This window comes from Schistocerca serialis, chromosome 3, assembly GCF_023864345.2.
Source record: "Schistocerca serialis cubense isolate TAMUIC-IGC-003099 chromosome 3, iqSchSeri2.2, whole genome shotgun sequence".
NCBI classification, from domain to species: domain Eukaryota; kingdom Metazoa; phylum Arthropoda; class Insecta; order Orthoptera; family Acrididae; genus Schistocerca; species Schistocerca serialis.
In genome coordinates, this window is record NC_064640.1 from 415,062,102 (window position 1) to 415,079,087 (window position 16,986).

The 16,986-nt window shown below is 43.3% G+C and overlaps 1 long non-coding RNA gene across 1 annotated transcript in view; it reads left to right on the forward strand.

Moving 5' to 3' along the window:
* The first annotated feature begins 298 nt into the window (after positions 1-298).
* Positions 299-16,986, forward strand: part of LOC126470289 (uncharacterized) — a 76,325-nt gene continuing 59,637 nt past the window's right edge. Inside the window, exon 1 of the long non-coding RNA XR_007586162.1 lies at positions 299-382. This is a non-coding gene — a long non-coding RNA (uncharacterized LOC126470289). The remainder of the gene's footprint in view (positions 383-16,986) is intronic.

Consider the following 16,986-nt stretch of genomic DNA (forward strand, 5'->3'; position numbering starts at 1 on the left):
GGCCACCCCTTAAAATTAACGTGTCAAATGCGGTTAACCATGGCCGACCCCGCGGAACAAGGCGCAAGCGATAGAATAGAATAGTTTAGTGTCCATAGCTTCTGAAGAAGGCCAAATTATTTTGGCTGAAACCTAGGTAAAGATTGGTTCTATTTGCAACTGAGGCTGACGTGTTATATGTTATAGATGACAGAGGTGAACTATGGCTTCGGAGCTGTGTACGGGCAAAAAGAGAGCACCCTGATGACTGAAGGGGCTACCCACAATGTCTCCTCAACGGCCGTTCAGCGAACGTTGCTGCGTATGGGCCTCCGCGTCAGGCGCTTGGTTCATGCAGCCATGCTAACTGCTGTTTATCGGGCACGAAGGCAGGAATTTGCAGGTCAGTACCGCAGCTGGATGTCCACAGAGTGGCGACAGGTGGCCTTTTCAGACGAATCACGTTTTACGCTCCATCAGACAGATGGCCGTTGATGTGTGGCGTGAAACTTCCGAAAGCAAACACATTGCTACAAGGGTTAGAAGCATCCAGGACAGAGAAGGAAGCGTTATAGTCTGGGGAATTTTTTCGCTGCATTCCCTGGGTGATCCTGTCAGTCTTGAAGATACAAGATACCAACAAAGGTATGCATCTATCCTTGGGGATCATATCGACCCGTACATGCAGTTCTCTTCCCACGCCACTTTGGCATCTATCAACAGGACACTGCAACGCGTTACACAGCTCATTGAGTACGTGCACGGGTCAAAGAGCACAAGGATGAATCAGCACGACCGGACTGCTCTCGCCATGGATCCTCAACCGAGAAATCTGCCACACCTGGCCTTGGCATCAGAGTTGACATGGCTCCACACCTCTGTCGGTACCGTCCAGAACTCTACTCCTGTAAGCCTCGCAGCGTCCGCGCTGCAAAAGGTGGTTACGAAGGGTTTTGACAGGTGGTAAAAAAAATGGTTCAAATGGCTCTACGCACTATGGCACTTAACATCTGAGGTCTTCAGTCCCCTAGACTTAGAACTGCTTAAACCTAACTAACCTAAGGATGTCACACATATCCATGCCCGAGGCAGGGTTTGAAGCTGAGACCGTAGCAGCAGCGCGGATCCGAACTGAACCGTTCGGCCACAGCGGCCGGCCAGAGATGGTCATTTTGTTGTAACTGGACAGTGTAAAATTTGACATACCTGAATAAATAAAATTTGACAAGCTTTGTTTTAGTTTTGTAGAGGCAAGAACTTCTGGGTAGATCAACGGAATAATTTTAAGGAACGTTTAACAAGATTTAGCCATGACAAAACTGAGTCTGTAATCCTTACCGTAGACCTCATGCAGCTAGTCACTATACATGTCTGTGAATTGCGTCTTATAGCTGCAATTCGCGCTACGCAAATTCTTTCGCTCTCTGTATCCTACAACGACCAACAAAGTGGAAAAAACGTGAAATAGAGTAATGGCAGAAATTATCTCGATATCTCCATTCTTGCTGGCTCCCGTCTCAGAGTCCAACACTGTCACAAACTTACCTGTACGGCTTAAAACTTTATTTAATAAAACTCCCATCTTTGGTTAAAGCAGTTTATTTTTTTTTCTTTATTGTTATTTTTATACCCGTCACATGTAGGCCATCAGCGGCATAGTACGCCGCTCTTTGGCCACAGAGAAAACAAAAGATACAAATGAAGACAATTATAGAATAAATATGGCAAGCAGTTTACTACTTCACAGCTTTAAATTCAATTAAAGTGAATGTTATACATTCGAGAACATAGTTCTAATATGAGCACACGTGGAAGTATGCAACGCGTTGTTGGTTACTCTGAACACTGATCAGGGTGAATAAAATAAACTCGAAAGTCTCCTAAATTATGTTAATAAATATTGTGTTCGCTAACTGGATGCAACGTCACTTATTCCATATACACATCCATTTCTACGGACAATGGTTCTTTACATTACCATCCATATACAACAGACAAAAGAAAATCATCACAAATTTGCATTAACCTCCGAAATATTATTTGATGAGTTTCATAAACTAAGCAACTAGAAACGACTGAAATAAAACTGGATATTGATCCCACATGTTCTCAAAGGTTGTGTGGACGAACAAAGACCTTGCATTTCCCACGTTAACCTTGACTGAAAAATTGTACCACAGAAAGAAACGTGAAAACCACACAACGTAACATCACGTAAATGCAGCACAAGCGTGCGAGACAGCAACTATCTCACCATAAACCAGAACGAAGTGGGATGATTATATCCAATTCATTATCACAAGACCAACGACTGAACGCGGTAGAATCGGCACGTCGACATCACAGCATGAAGCGGACGGCAAGAACACAGAGAAAAGAATAACATTTCGTCTGCCAAACACGTGGTTTCGCGATCCGATTCTGCCGCCAAGATTCCGTACAGGCTCACTTCCGTCAAAGCCCGGACGACATGCAAACTCATAATTCACAGCTTCGATCCGGTGTTGTCCTATCCCAGCGGACAGCTACGTGACAACAGATCTTTGAGACAGGCAAGTGTCTATCGACGCGCACACGATTACGCGTCATTAAAGTTGTTTGAAATCAGACACCTCTCGCTTAAAAGGGTGAAATAACAGAAAATGGACATTAGCAGACTGCAGCCGTGTGGTGTGGTCAGATGAGTGGCGATTTTTCCTCTTTTCAAATGATGCAAGGCATCGAGCCCACTGACGGCCCAGTTAGATGTTTATACCACTGTGTGGTGGGTGTAGTCCTGGATGGAGGTGATTCTGTGATATTTTGGAGGTGATTTCGAACCTGGGGACACTTATTCTAGGGGGCACATTATCAGGTTGGCATAAACATGAGTCAGTATACGAAGGAATTAATTACAGACATTGGCTGTGAGCGGACGTTGATTGAAATTAGTGGGGGCAGTTGAAAATTTGGATTCGTACCTGGGTCTGCTGCTTACTAGGCATATGCTGTGACCACACAGTGGTGATTGCAGCACGCCTCTCCTCAGAGCCAAAACCTCAACTTTTCCACACGCTACTAACCTAGCGCCCCTTGTCCATTATCCTCACTACTCTTTTCATTTCGCCGATTCCCGTAAGAGTTCGAGACTGGTGTGCATTCGCACTGACGAGATCATTGGCAGCCGGCCGCAGTGGGCGAACGGCTCTAGGCGCTACAGTCTGGAACCGCGCGACCGCCACGGTCGCAGGTTCGAATCCTGCCTCGGGCATGGATGTGTGTGATGTCCTTAGGTTAGTTAGGTTTAAGTAGAACTTAGAACGTTCTAGCGGACTTATGACCTCAGCAGTTGAGTCCCATAGTGCTCAGAGCCATTTTGAGATCATTGGCCGTCCTCTCGCCTTAATTATGTGGTGCCTGTTCTTTTGGACATGTCCGAAAGAAAAAACCACACACACACACACACACACACACACACACATATATATATATATATATATATATATATATATATATATATATATATATATATATAACTCAGGGCGTTTATTTCAACATTCTAGGTGATCCTGTGTTGTCTTTACTACGACATGTTAAATGGTTAATTAATATTCAGCAGACACTCCTGTGTTCCAGGAAGACAAGAGACGAGTTCACAGGACTTCCCAAAAATGTTTCTGTTTTGAAGAACACGCAGGGAACCTATTGTACCTCTACTGGCCATCTAAATCACCCACTCTTAATCTCATAGAAAAGGTCTGGGACATCGTAAACGTAATTGGAAAGAAACAACTGAAATGGTACAAGCGTCATTAAACCGTGGTTTGTGAAACTACGGAACAGTGATCTGCAAGATCTGAAAAAAACTATTGTGGAGTGAGCTCAAAAGTTACTAGGAACATCAGTGGGCGCAGAAAAGAAAGCCCTTCGTTGTCCCAGAAGCAGCAATCGATGAATAACGCAAAAAATGTAGATATTTGTTGCAAGGACTCTTCCCTAAAAATTTTGGTGTAGGAGTGATATTTCCTCAGATATCTGAACGGGAAGAATCGAGGAGTATTTTCACCCTGGGGCGGAACGACGTTCAGGAACAAACTCCACACAAGAGGCTGACTGCAGGGCTGTACACGTGATGTCGCAGATGACAAAGGGGGAAGCTGCAAATGGAAAACTACCTGAGCACAGCGGGTGACCTTTGTGGCTTTTTCCGACAGGCAGACCACCCCTCCCCATCCTCAGCTCAATACACGTGACACCCCTCCCACCCCACTACCGTCAGCTCAATACACGTGACACCATCCTTTCCCAGCGCAGTTATGCCAGATTTATTTCAGGCGAAACTGCTCGAACACAGCAAAAAATAAAGTAGATATACATCGCCTGCTTGCGCAAGTTCTTTAATTCCTTGTCGGATATTTGTTTTCTATTCAGTTATTTTTTCTTCATCGGCCGATTTAATGACACCCATAGTTCACTTGCATTTGCTGTAACGAGAGATCTCGGATAAAACACGAAGGGTAAATGATAACTGTTTACAACGTAACCCAGTGGTGTAGAGGAAACAGAGACTAACTGTTTGATATAGGATCCTTGTGGTCTATCAAGCCGATAGCAAATCTCAAACTGACCTAAAAAAGCCGCCTAAGCTACAGGGCATGCGTCCTGCGCCACATTTTGAGTATCCTCTCGCCCTGTTACGCCACCGGCTTGGACGGTTAACCGTTTGAAGTTCATTCCTCTATCTCGCTAAAATCGTCCTTGAATATTAAACTCAACTTGTTCTTTCATTTAGAAACTGTAAAAGTGACGTTTGTATAAATTTTACCTTACAATTTTGTGAATTTTAGCAGTGTAAAATTAACGATTAAATCGTTGTTTTTTTTTCACCCTCTTACAACGGGACTACTGTGCTTGTAAGGACTAAATTTAGATAGGATTGTAATTTTTTCATAACATTTTAAAAAGGTTTCTATCCTTTTTTTACATTCGCGGGAACGTTTAAATTAGTAACGTTAACGAAATAAAAAAATTAAGTATCTGACCGACTTAAACTGGTAGCTTAAGGAGGCGAGAAGATATTCAGAATCTCACGCGACGGGCATGTGCTGTAGATCAGTTGGCTTTTGTTGACCACTATTAAATTGTTTCCCGGCTTGTTGGCCCACAAATGTTCTATATCAAATTGTTCATCTCGACTTCCCTTACTCCACTGTGGTATGTTGTAAACAGTTATCGTTAACTTCCTGAATAGGTTACGTGCACCACATCCGAAAGTCTTTTATCCGTATCCGCGTACATTAAAAGTTTTCAAACCACATTAATTCTTAAAGGATCATGGAACCATCAAAAGTAGTTGCAATGTATATTTATTCACAGACAACTACTTTCGGCCATACGACCGTCTTCAAGTCACAAACATGTGCATAAAAATTTATGAGGAGCCATATTGTTGCTACAGCCTTCTGTTCGAAGGCTAGTTTGATGCAGTTGATAGAGGTGACCACTTTGTCGTTACATAGCTTCGCGTGCCTGCCGCTTACGTGTTTTACATTCCCCTTCTCAGCGACTTTCAAAGTTGAGCTCCGAGTTCACGGCTCAATCGATACTGTACTGACACGTTAACACTCATACCGGTCAGATTCTAAAATGGACTGATTACTTGGGTCTGCATGCTGCAGTTCCATTTTGGATACGTATTTTATTTGTTTCATAAAAACCTCTTCGACAGAATATGAAGAATCTAGAAACATATTTAGCCGCCACAGTGCAAACAGAGGCAAATGTGCAGTAATTCTTTTGTGCTCCACTCTCATCCACTTTCTCTCTCTCTCTCTCTCTGTCTCTCTCTCTCTCTCTCCCGTTGTCTCTCTCCTAAGAGCCGTCAGACAAATATCCTCTGGTGTTTCGCCAGATGTATGGAATTTGTTTTTTTATATTGTGCAGAGGGATACAGTCCGAACAAACATTGATTACACAGGCCAACGACGGAAAAACTTTTTTGCTGAAAATAACTTATCTTATGTATTTTAGGGCGGGAAATCCAAATATGACACTTAAAAAAAAAACTGTATCACCCACCATTTCTTCACATTTTACAGTTAAATTTATTAAATTAGGCGATTTTTTAAAGAATTGAATAATTTTTTATGTAGTTAAAATAATTTAAAAAGGAGGTGTAATGAATGTTGATGACGTTGGTAGCACTGTTGAAAAAAATTTGATGGCGAAAAAAAGTAGATTCTATTTCTGTGTGAACAGATGGCGTTTTATTTACTGTCAACCTAACGTCACTTTACCGTTTCCTGTGCATGTGCTCAGTACAATGTCTAATCGTGGTAGTAAAAACTCCGCTGATAGTTTTTGTTATATTTGTGGTGAATTTGTGATTAAAAAACACCAAAGAAACATTACAGACTTCGTGAAAAAGGTTTATCTATCATACTTTGTATCTAAACTTAGTGATCAAGATAAATCTTGGGCGCCGCATGAGGTAAGTTATGTGTGTGTTGAAGATCAGAGAGCCGGCCGGTGTGACCGTGCGGTTCCAGGCGCGTCAGTCTGGAACCGCGTGACCGCTACGGTCGCAGGTTCGAATCCTGCCTCGGGCATGGATGTGTGTGATGTCCTTAGGTTAGTTAGGATTAAGTAGTTCTAAGTTCTAGGGGACTGATGACCACAGATGTTGAGTCCCATAGTGCTCAGAGCCATTTTTGAAGATCAGAGAAAATGGTCCAAAAAGGACTAAAAAGCCTTTACATTTGCTATTCCTATGATATGGAGGGAGCCAAGAAATCATTCCGATGGTTGCTACTTAACTACTTCACTTTTTGAACAGTCATCTTGATTACTTCCTGGACAAAATGGCTCAAATGGCTCTGAGCACTATGGGACTTAACTTCTGAGGTCATCAGTCGCCTAGAACTTAGAACTAATTAAACTTAACTAACCTAAGGACATCACACACATCCATGCCCGAGGCAGGATTCGAACCTGCAACCGTAGCGGTCGCTCGGCTCCAGACTGTAGCGCCTAGAACCGAACGGCCACATCGGCCGGCGAGAAGTTCAGCAAGCGACTCGTCGTAGAAAAAGCTACACAAGAAGCTTAAATGGAAAAAGAGAAGGAAAATACAAACCAATTCCAGCTGACAAGTGAAGCTTCTATTAACATATATTATTGTTTTCAATAGCTTACTGTAAATACAAAAATGTTCAAATGTGTGTGAATTCCTAATGGACCAAACTGCTTAGGACATCGGTCCCTAGACTTACACACTACTTAAACTAATTTATTCTAAGAACAATAAATACACCCATGCCCGAGGGAGGACTGGAACCTCCGGCGGGAGTGGCCGCGCAGTTCGTGACATGATGCCTCAAACCGCGCGGCCACGCCGCGCGGCACTGTAAATACAAACCATGCTTATGCTGTAACAAAGCGTTTCATTAAGTTCACCGTTTACCGTAGAGCATACGATTTTTGTACTATGTAATAAAAAGCATATTCCAGAATGAGATTTTCACTCTGCAGCGGAGTGTGCGCTGATATGAAACTTCCTGGCAGATTAAAACTGTGTGCCCGACCGAGACTCGAACTCGGGACCTTTGCCTTTCGCGGGCGAGTGCTCTACCAACTAAGCTACCCAAGCACGACTCACTCTCCGTCCTCACAGCTTTACTTCTGCCAGTATCTCGTCTCCTACCTTCCAAACTTTACGGAAGTTCTCCTGCGAAAGGTAAAGGTCCCGAGTTCGAGTCTCGGTCCGGCATACAGTTTTAATCTGCCAGGGAGTTTCAAAAAGCATATTGTTCGAAATCTGTGGGTGATACAAAAAACTAAGGCTAGATTTGGGTTCAGCTCATAAAAATTTATGAAGATCACCTATCAAAGTAAAAAAAGTTTTTTAAAAATAATTTTTCGTTGGCCTGTGTTATCACTAGTTTTATGCAACGCCCAGTTTCAATGGAAAAGGCCGATTTGTTATCGTTACAAAGAATTTTAAAAAATTTAAGTGTAATTTTATGTGCGCATTGAGTGGAGTGGCTCCAGATTAATCTAGTACGATATGCAGTTTAAGGGTATGTGTTAAAAGGAGCAGTAAAACTTGACGCTGAAGTACTCCAACAGCGAATGGGTAGTGCTGTTACATGGCGGGGTGGTACCAAAGAGGGGAGCATGGGGTAGAGGCACACGTGACAAGGCAAGTCGGACAAGGAAGACAGCGAGTACTAGACGATATATCGTTAAACTGAGTAATGCACGAGACAAATTTTGGACTTCTCTATGGAATGGCAACGTAAAATTCTACTGTAACACGCATTCTGTTTGTTATGGGAAACAAATAGTCGTTTTCTGTTAATACTGGGCATCGCATGAAAATTACCTCTTGAGCAGCATTTATCTGAACAGAATCTAACCCCACACCGCGAAATCAAAATTGTAACTACATGCCGAACATCAGTCTAAAACAAAAACAGGTGGATAAACATAAATTTAAAGTAGTATGAGATGGGAGCGGGGGGGGGGGGGGGCAGTCTATGGTGCCATTCATTTGAGCATTTCTTTGTATGGTGCCATTCATTTGAGCATTTCTTTGTAATTCGAGAGTTATGACTGATGTTTCTTCCTTCCAAACGACGTGAAAGCTGCTGCTGTTAATCACAACCGGTTTAAGGCACAAGCGGTACTAGTCGTCGCTAGGGGGCCAAGCTCTCAGGGGCGACAGAGACGCCAGAATAAAAGGTTTGTATGCAGTGCGTACCACGATTAGCGGCGAAAACCAAATACAGGTGAAAGTATACCAGGAAAAAGGGAGGAGGGGTCAAAGGGAGAGGGATGCGGCGCCAAATGAAAATTCTCAAGTGTGGGAAAATGCTGTGGAAACGGACCTGCCGTTAGCACAAGCCGAACCTTCATGGGCTTTAACTGATTTTCGCAGTATACACAATTGCCTTCCCATGTCCGCACAGGTAGAAATCTAATAGACCGGGGTACCAGGTGGCAATTACGCCGGACCTCTACGGGCTATCCAACACTGTTGAAACCGGATATTCAGGTATATCTGGGCAGGTAGACTGTAATGAGGTGGAGCACCATAGAGCTGAAAGAAAATTAGAAGTATAAATTGCAGTTGTTTCAAAGAAAATGCTTTTTTTGCATGCTGCACATCGAAATTTTTATTTTTATTTATGCACCCAGACGCGCTTCGCCTTTTTTACAAGGCATTTTCTGTGGGTATCCTGAAATATTACACGATTTGTCCATTTTTACGCATAGGTTACGGTTTCACATCTAGGTTATAGATTTAAAACAGTTCCTTAGCCGGCCGGAGTGGCAGAGCGGTTCTAGGCGCTACAGTCTGGAACCGCGTGACCGCTACGGTCGCACGTTAGAATCCTGCCTCGGGCATGGATGTGTGTGATGTTCTTAGGTTAGTTAGGTTTAAGTAGTTCTAAGTTCTAGGGGACTGATGACCTCAGAAGTTAAGTCCCATTGTGCTCAGAGTCATTTGAACCATTTTTTGAACAGTTCCTTAACTTTTTTTATGAAATGGAAAGGTAGTTACAGGTAACTTCTAAACTGCTTTTTCTCATCTGGCAACCAGGTGGACACCTTACAGTTCACTTTCAGTTCACTGTTTACGGTTACACATTACTGTACCTCCCATATTTTTAATACAGAGTTTCATTTGTTTTTCTAAGTGTTACCAACATTCTCAGTTTTAGAAATGTCCTGTTTTCACACACCAACGGCAGCAGCACATCTTCGAATAACAACTGCAGGTAACGAGCCGCTGCTAGTGTACTCACACTGGAGATGGGCCCAGCAATACGAGAACCCCATATTCCATACCAATCCATCACTTTCAATGTGTCAGCTATCTTCAGGGGAAAGAAATTAGCCTCACCCATAAACGGTATTTGGGGAAACAACTGTTTTCGTCTAGTTTGCGTATCATCCAGTCTGCAAACTAAATCTAATGATCTGGACAGTCGTCGAAGGGGTGATGTAACAAGCTTTTTCTAAAGGTGCCATTTGTGTGTTTTCAAAATTCTATTGTTGTCCGCCCCCGGTAGCTGAGTGGTCAGCGCGACAGAATGTCAGTCCTAAGGGCCCGGGTTCGATTCTCGGCTGTGTCAGAGATTTTCTCCGCTCAGGGATTAGGTGTTGTGTTGTCCTAATCATCATCATTTCATCCCCATCGACGCGCAAGTCGCCGAAGTGGCGCCAAATCGAAAGACTTGCACCTGGACAACGGTCTACCCGTCGGGAGGCCCTAGTCACACAACATTTATTTACATTATTTATTTACTGCTGACCCGATGGGTACCGCACTCTGAACTGTTACTGAATAACTAGGGCAGCGGATGATGTTGCATCATCCATCGCTGTGCAGCTCTCAGTTTGTCTGCGACACAGCCAGTTTCATGGAATTACGCGAGAAGTTTCACCACTGCTTCGTGAGTAATGAGTGGTCCACCTAGGTGGCGATGGTTGAAATCCTCTACGATAGCACTGCTCCTTCTCTCGCCTGGTATCTGGACGATCTCACTGCGTTCCACTTGTGGTAACACATCAAGTAATAGCTGCCAGTTTTGCACATCATACCCCCATGAACCATGGACCTTGCCGTTGGTGGGGAGGCTTGCGTGCCTCAGCGATACATATAGCCGTACCGTAGGTACAACCACAACGGAGGGGTATCTGTTGAGAGGCCAGACAAACGTGTGGTTCCTGAAGAGGGGCAGCAGCCTTTTCAGTAGTTGCAAGGGCAACAGTCTGGATGATTGACTGATCTGGCCTTATAACAATAACCAAAACGGCCTTGCTGTGCTGGTACTGCGAACGGCTGAAAGCAAGGGGAAACTACGGCCGTAATTTTTCCCGAGGGCATGCAGCTTTACTGTATGATTAAATGATGATGGCGTCCTCTTGGGTAAAATATTCCGGAGGTAAAATAGTCCCCCATTCGGATCTCCGGGCGGGGACTACTCAAGAGGATGTCGTTATCAGGAGAAAGAAAACTGGCGTTCTACGGATCGGAGCGTGGAATGTCAGATCCCTTAATCGGGCAGGTAGGTTTGAAAATTTAAAAAGGGAAATGGATAGGTTAAAGTTAGATATAGTGGGAATTAGTGAAGTTCGGTGGCAGGAGGAACAAGACTTCTGGTCAGGTGACTACAGGGTTATAAACACAAAGTCAAATAGGGGTAATGCTGGAGTAGGTTTAATAATGAATAGGAAAATAGGAATGCGGGTAAGCTACTACAAACAGCATAGTGAACGCATTATTGTGGCCAAGATAGATACGAAGCCCACACCTACTACAGTAGTACAAGTTTATATGCCAACTAGCTCTGCAGATGACGAAGAAATTGAAGAAATGTATGATGAAATAAAAGAAATTATTCAGATAGTGAAGGGAGACGAAAATTTAATAGTCATGGGTGACTGGAATTCTAGTGTAGGAAAAGGGAGAGAAGGAAACGTAGTAGGTGAATATGGATTGGGGCTAAGAAATGAAAGAGGAAGCCGCCTGATAGAATTTTGCACAGAGCACAACTTAATCATAGCTAACACTTGGTTTAAGAATCATGATAGAAGGTTGTATACATGGAAGAACCCTGGAGATACTAAAAGGTATCAGATAGATTATATAATGGTAAGACAGAGATTTAGGAACCAGGTTTTAAATTGTAAGACATTTCCAGGGGCAGATGTGGACTCTGACCACAATCTATTGGTTATGACCTGTAGATTAAAACTGAAGAAACTGCAAAAAGGTGGGCATTTAAGGAGATGGGACCTGGATAAACTGAAAGAACTAGAGGTTCTAGAGAGTTTCAGGGAGAGCATAAGGGAACAATTGAAAGGAATGGGGGAAAGAAATACAGTAGAAGAAGAATGGGTAGCTCTGAGGGATGAAGTAGTGAAGGCAGCAGACGATCAAGTAGGTAAAAAAAAGAGGGTTAGTAGAAATCCTTGGGTAACACAAGAAATATTGAATTTAATTGATGAAAGGAGAAAATATAAAAATGCAGTAAATGAAGCAGGCAAAAAGGAATACAATCGTTTCAAAAATGAGATCGACAGGAAGTGCAAAATGGCTAAGCAGGGATGGCTAGAGGACAAATGTAAGGATGTAGAGGCTTATCTCACTAGGGGTAAGATAGATACTGCCTACAGGAAAATTAAAGAGACCTTTGGAGATAAGAGAACCACATGTATGAACATCAAGAGCTCAGATGGAAACCCAGTTCTAAACAAAGAAGGGAAAGCAGAAAGGTGGAAGGAGTATATAGAGGGTCTATACAAGGGCGATGCACTTGAGGACAATATTATGGAAATGGAAGAGGATGTAGATGAAGATGAAATGGGAGATACGATACTGCGTGAAGAGTTTGACAGAGCACTGAAGGACCTGAGTCGAAACAAGGCCCCCGGAGTAGACAACACTCCATTGGAACTACTGATGGCCTTGGGAGAGTCAGTCCTGGCAAAACTCTACCATCTGGTGAGCAAGATGTCTGAAACAGGCGAAATACCCTCAGACTTCAAGAAGAATATGATAATTCCAATCCCAAAGAAAGCAGGTGTTGACAGATGTGAAAATTACCGAGCTATTAGTTTAATAAGCCACAGCTGCAAAGTACTAACACGAATTCTTTACGGACGAATGGAAAAACTAGTAGAAGCCGACCTCGGGGAAGATCAGTTTGGATTCCGTAGAAATACTGGAACACGTGAGGCAATGCTGACCTTACAACTTATCTTAGAAGAAAGATTAAGGAAAGGCAAACCTACGTTTCTAGCATTTGTAGACTTAGAGAAAGCTTTTGACAATGTTGACTGGAATACTCTCTTTCAAATTCTAAAGGTGGCAGGGGTAAAATACAGGGAGCGAAAGGCTATTTACAATTTGTACAGAAACCAGATGGCAGTTATAAGAGTTGAGGGACATGTAAGGGAAGCAGTGGTTGGGAAGGGAGTAAGACAGGGTTGTAGCCTCTCCCCGATGTTATTCAATCTCTATATTGAGCAAGCAGTAAAGGAAACAAAAGAAAAATTTGGAGTAGGTATTAAAATCCATGGAGAAGAAATAAAAACTTTGAGGTTCGCCGATGACATTGTAATTCTGTCAGAGACAGCAAAGGACTTGGAAGAGCAGTTGAACGGAATGGATGGTGTCTTGAAGGGAGGATATAAGATGAACATCAACAAAAGCAAAACGAGGATAATGGAATGTAGTCGAGTTAAGTCGGGTGATGCTGGGGGTATTAGATTAGGAAATGAGACAATTAAAGTAGTAAAGGAGTTTTGCTATTTGGGGAGCAAAATAACTGATGATGGACGAAGTAGAGAGGATATAAAATGTAGACTGGCAATGGCAAGGAAAGCGTTTCTGAAGAAGAGAAATTTGTTAACATCGAGTATAGATTTAAGTGTCAGGAAGTTATTTCTGAAAGTATTTGTATGGAGTGTAACCATGTATGGAAGTGAAACATGGACGATAAATAGTTTGGACAAGAAGAGAATAGAAGCTTTCGAAATGTGGTGCTACAGAAGAATGCTGAAGAGTAGAAGGGTAGATCACATAACTAATGAGGAAGTATTGAATAGGATTGGGGAGAAGAGAAGTTTGTGGCACAACTTGACCAGAAGAAGGGATCGGTTGGTAGGACATGTTCTGAGGCATCAAGGGATCACCAATTTAGTATTGGAGGGCAGCGTGGAGGGTAAAAATCATAGGGGAGACCAAGAGATGAATACACTAAGCAGATTCAGAAGGATGTAGGTTGCAGTAGGTACTGGGAGATGAAGAAGCTTGCACAGGATAGAGTAGCATGGAGAGCTGCATCAAACCAGTCTCAGGACTGAAGACCACAACAACAACAACAAAGGAAACAGGTAGAAAAGGTTCAAACGTGACCAATAAAATTATAACCATTGCAAATAGGCAATTTCGGCTTCCCTTAACAACAATCAGTGCAAAGCACCAATCTATATTAGTATCAATCGTCGTAGGATATGGTGCGAGCTTTTTGGCTCATAGATAGCATCTATAGATGTGATGTTTGGTTTGTGGGGCGCTCAACTGCGCGGTCATCAGAGCCCGTAAAAAGTCCAATCTAGCCACTGTCACGAATCATGAGGATGACGATAAAATGATGAGGACAACACAAAAACCCAGTCCCCGGGCAGAGAAAATCCCCAACCCGGCCGGGAATCGAACTCGGGACCCCGTGATCCAGAGGTAGCAACGCCAGCCACTAGACCACGAGCGGGACAGATGGCATTTAGCGAACAAAGCCCCAGTAGTTAGAAGTGTTCAAGAAGGAGTGCTACTAAGATTAATGGGGACCTATTGCACCACCATGAATGATGTTGTGTTAGTAATTCAAGGAATTTGCCCGTTGGACTTTAGGAAAAGGGGAGCCCTTTGTTGGTCAAAGAAAGGCAATAAAATTGAAGTTCTAAGGATGCTTAGAACTTAGGCCAATACGAAAAAGTTAATAAAAGATCGCATAATACAACTTTGGCAAAATGAATGGGAAAATTCAGGCGCATGTAGGAGAGCAGACGAATTGCTGTCTAACATGAGCGAGAGACTAAAAATGAGATTTCGTAACCCGTCGAGTGGACTGATACATAACCTGACTGGTCATAGTATATATGTATGTATACGTATGTATATGAAATCAAAGGAAAGATGAGTTAAAGTTGCACCTGTGGCAATTTGGGTACGTCAGAAAATCCGTTGTGGGAGTGCGCGTTCTGCGAAGATGCGGCGGGTAGTTGCCGTCAGGCATTAAGGATGTTGGGTCCCAATGCAGCACTGAGGAGCGAGTCAACCTGGCACATCTTGGACAATTCTGCAGCCGCAGTATCCAGGAGATTAAGGAAGACTTCACAAGGCATCAATCACACGTCAGCATGCCGCTGTCCCGGCTCGACAACATACTTTGCAGACGGAGAGAAGACAATTGAAGTCGGCGACCACCGAATGAAACGGTTTCTCAAGAATTTACATTGAGTTGGAGCAAATGACCATACAAGTATGGGCTCTAAAACGAAACAGTGAATAGTGGAGTTACTTGTGATAGTGGAACGCTGCTAAGGCTCTGTACGACGCTCAACGAATCCAGCAGACAAAAGCTGTCGACCGAGGTAATATGAGGGCGGATTCAGCAGTGATAACAACCACCCACAAGTTTAATCCACCAAAATAAAATGAAAAAAAACGGAACAGATTTTGTTGTGCTAATAGTAGTTGGGTAACTGTTTAAGGGTTTTATTGTAGTTTTGTAGTAGTGGGAGTAGTGTTACTAAAAAGGTTAAGTGTCAGATCTAAAAAATGTGATTTGTGAAGCCTATTTTATCTTCTCAGATAATAGGCTGCAACTGTGGAGAATAAATCAATAAAATAAAAAAATTAATGTCATCTTTCACCTTAAATAAAGGTAGCAATGTTCTACTCGTGTTATTTCATGTCTGCTGGATATGCCACAAGGACCCTTTTACATTCGGAAATTACGAGTTGCATCCAAGGTAGCGGCTTCCAAAATGGCCGCCATGGTAGTAACATAGCGCCACCGGTGTTCCCCCTCTTCCATCGCACACTGCTCGACTTTAAATTTCTGTTAATGCTCTTTTTTTCGGAAGGTTATTTCCACAACTATGGACCCTTCTGCAGAATGCTGAGAATATGTCATACAAGAATGCAGCCATGAGTAACTTGATGCCCAAAACAGAAGCTGTTGTCGAAAGAGAAGAGCGGATTTGAGAACAGTCAGCTGAGGCGTGCCTTCCTCTGGACGAGTCATTTGCGTTGCGTCACGCCTGCGACCGCATAATGGCGTTGGCGGGCTGGCCTGCTACTTGAAACCTGTGCCGTCACGTCCACCTCTGCAGCCACTTAGTCATCAGGCAGTTGCTTCTGCCTGTCACTTCTTTAGAACAATGGGCTCGCAGAAAAATCTGTGTGCGAATACTTCGACGTTTTTCTGACTTTGAAACGCACAGGGTATCTCCTTTAAGCCATATTAAGTGCAGGAATCCGCTATTGAGAAAAAGTCGAGGAAAGTTCCACTGCCGGCCGAAGTGGCCGTGCGGTTAAAGGCGCTGCAGTCTGGAACCGCAAGACCGCTACGGTCGCAGGTTCGAATCCTGCCTCGGGCATGGATGTTTGTGATGTCCTTAGGTTAGTTAGGTTTAACTAGCTCTAAGTTCTAGGGGACTAATGACCTCAGCAGTTGAGTCCCATAGTGCTCAGAGCCAAAGTTCCACTAATCCCCGACCATGCTACTGCGACGACGGCCAAATCGAAAATTCACGGCTCCAAGATCATATTCTGCATTTGGTGGAACCAGCTCGGAGTCGTGTACTATGAGGTGTTAAAACCAAGTGAAACAATCACAGGTGCCCGTTATCGAACGCAGTCAATGCGTTTCAGCAGAGCATTAAAAGACAAACGGCCGCAATACAGCGAGAGGCACGATAAAGTGATTTTGCAGCACGACAACGCTCGACCCCGCGTTGCAAAAGAGGTCAAAACGTACTTGGAAACGTTAAAATGGGAAGTCCTACCCCACCCGCCGTATTCTCCAGACATTGCTCCCTCTGACTATCACCTGTTTAGATCAATGGCGCACGACCTGGCTACCAACACTTCCGATCTCATGAAGAAGTCACAAATTGGAACGATTCGTGAATCGCTTCAAAAGATGAACAACTTTTTCGACGCGGGATTCGTACACTGCCCGAAAGATGAGAGAAAGTAGTGGCCAGCGATGGAAAATACTTTGAGTGATACATGTGTAACCAATTTGTTTCATTAAACCTCAAATACTGGGGGAAAAACGGCGGAAGTAAAGTTGCACACTTTGTACGTAAAACCCGAATGAAGCACGTACAAATTATACCATCAGTTGCATTAATTTCAGCTCAACTATAATCTTTTGCAAAAGGAATAATTGATTTACACAACTTGCCTGGGCGTCACTACAAGTTCGTTGTTCGTTCAAAACT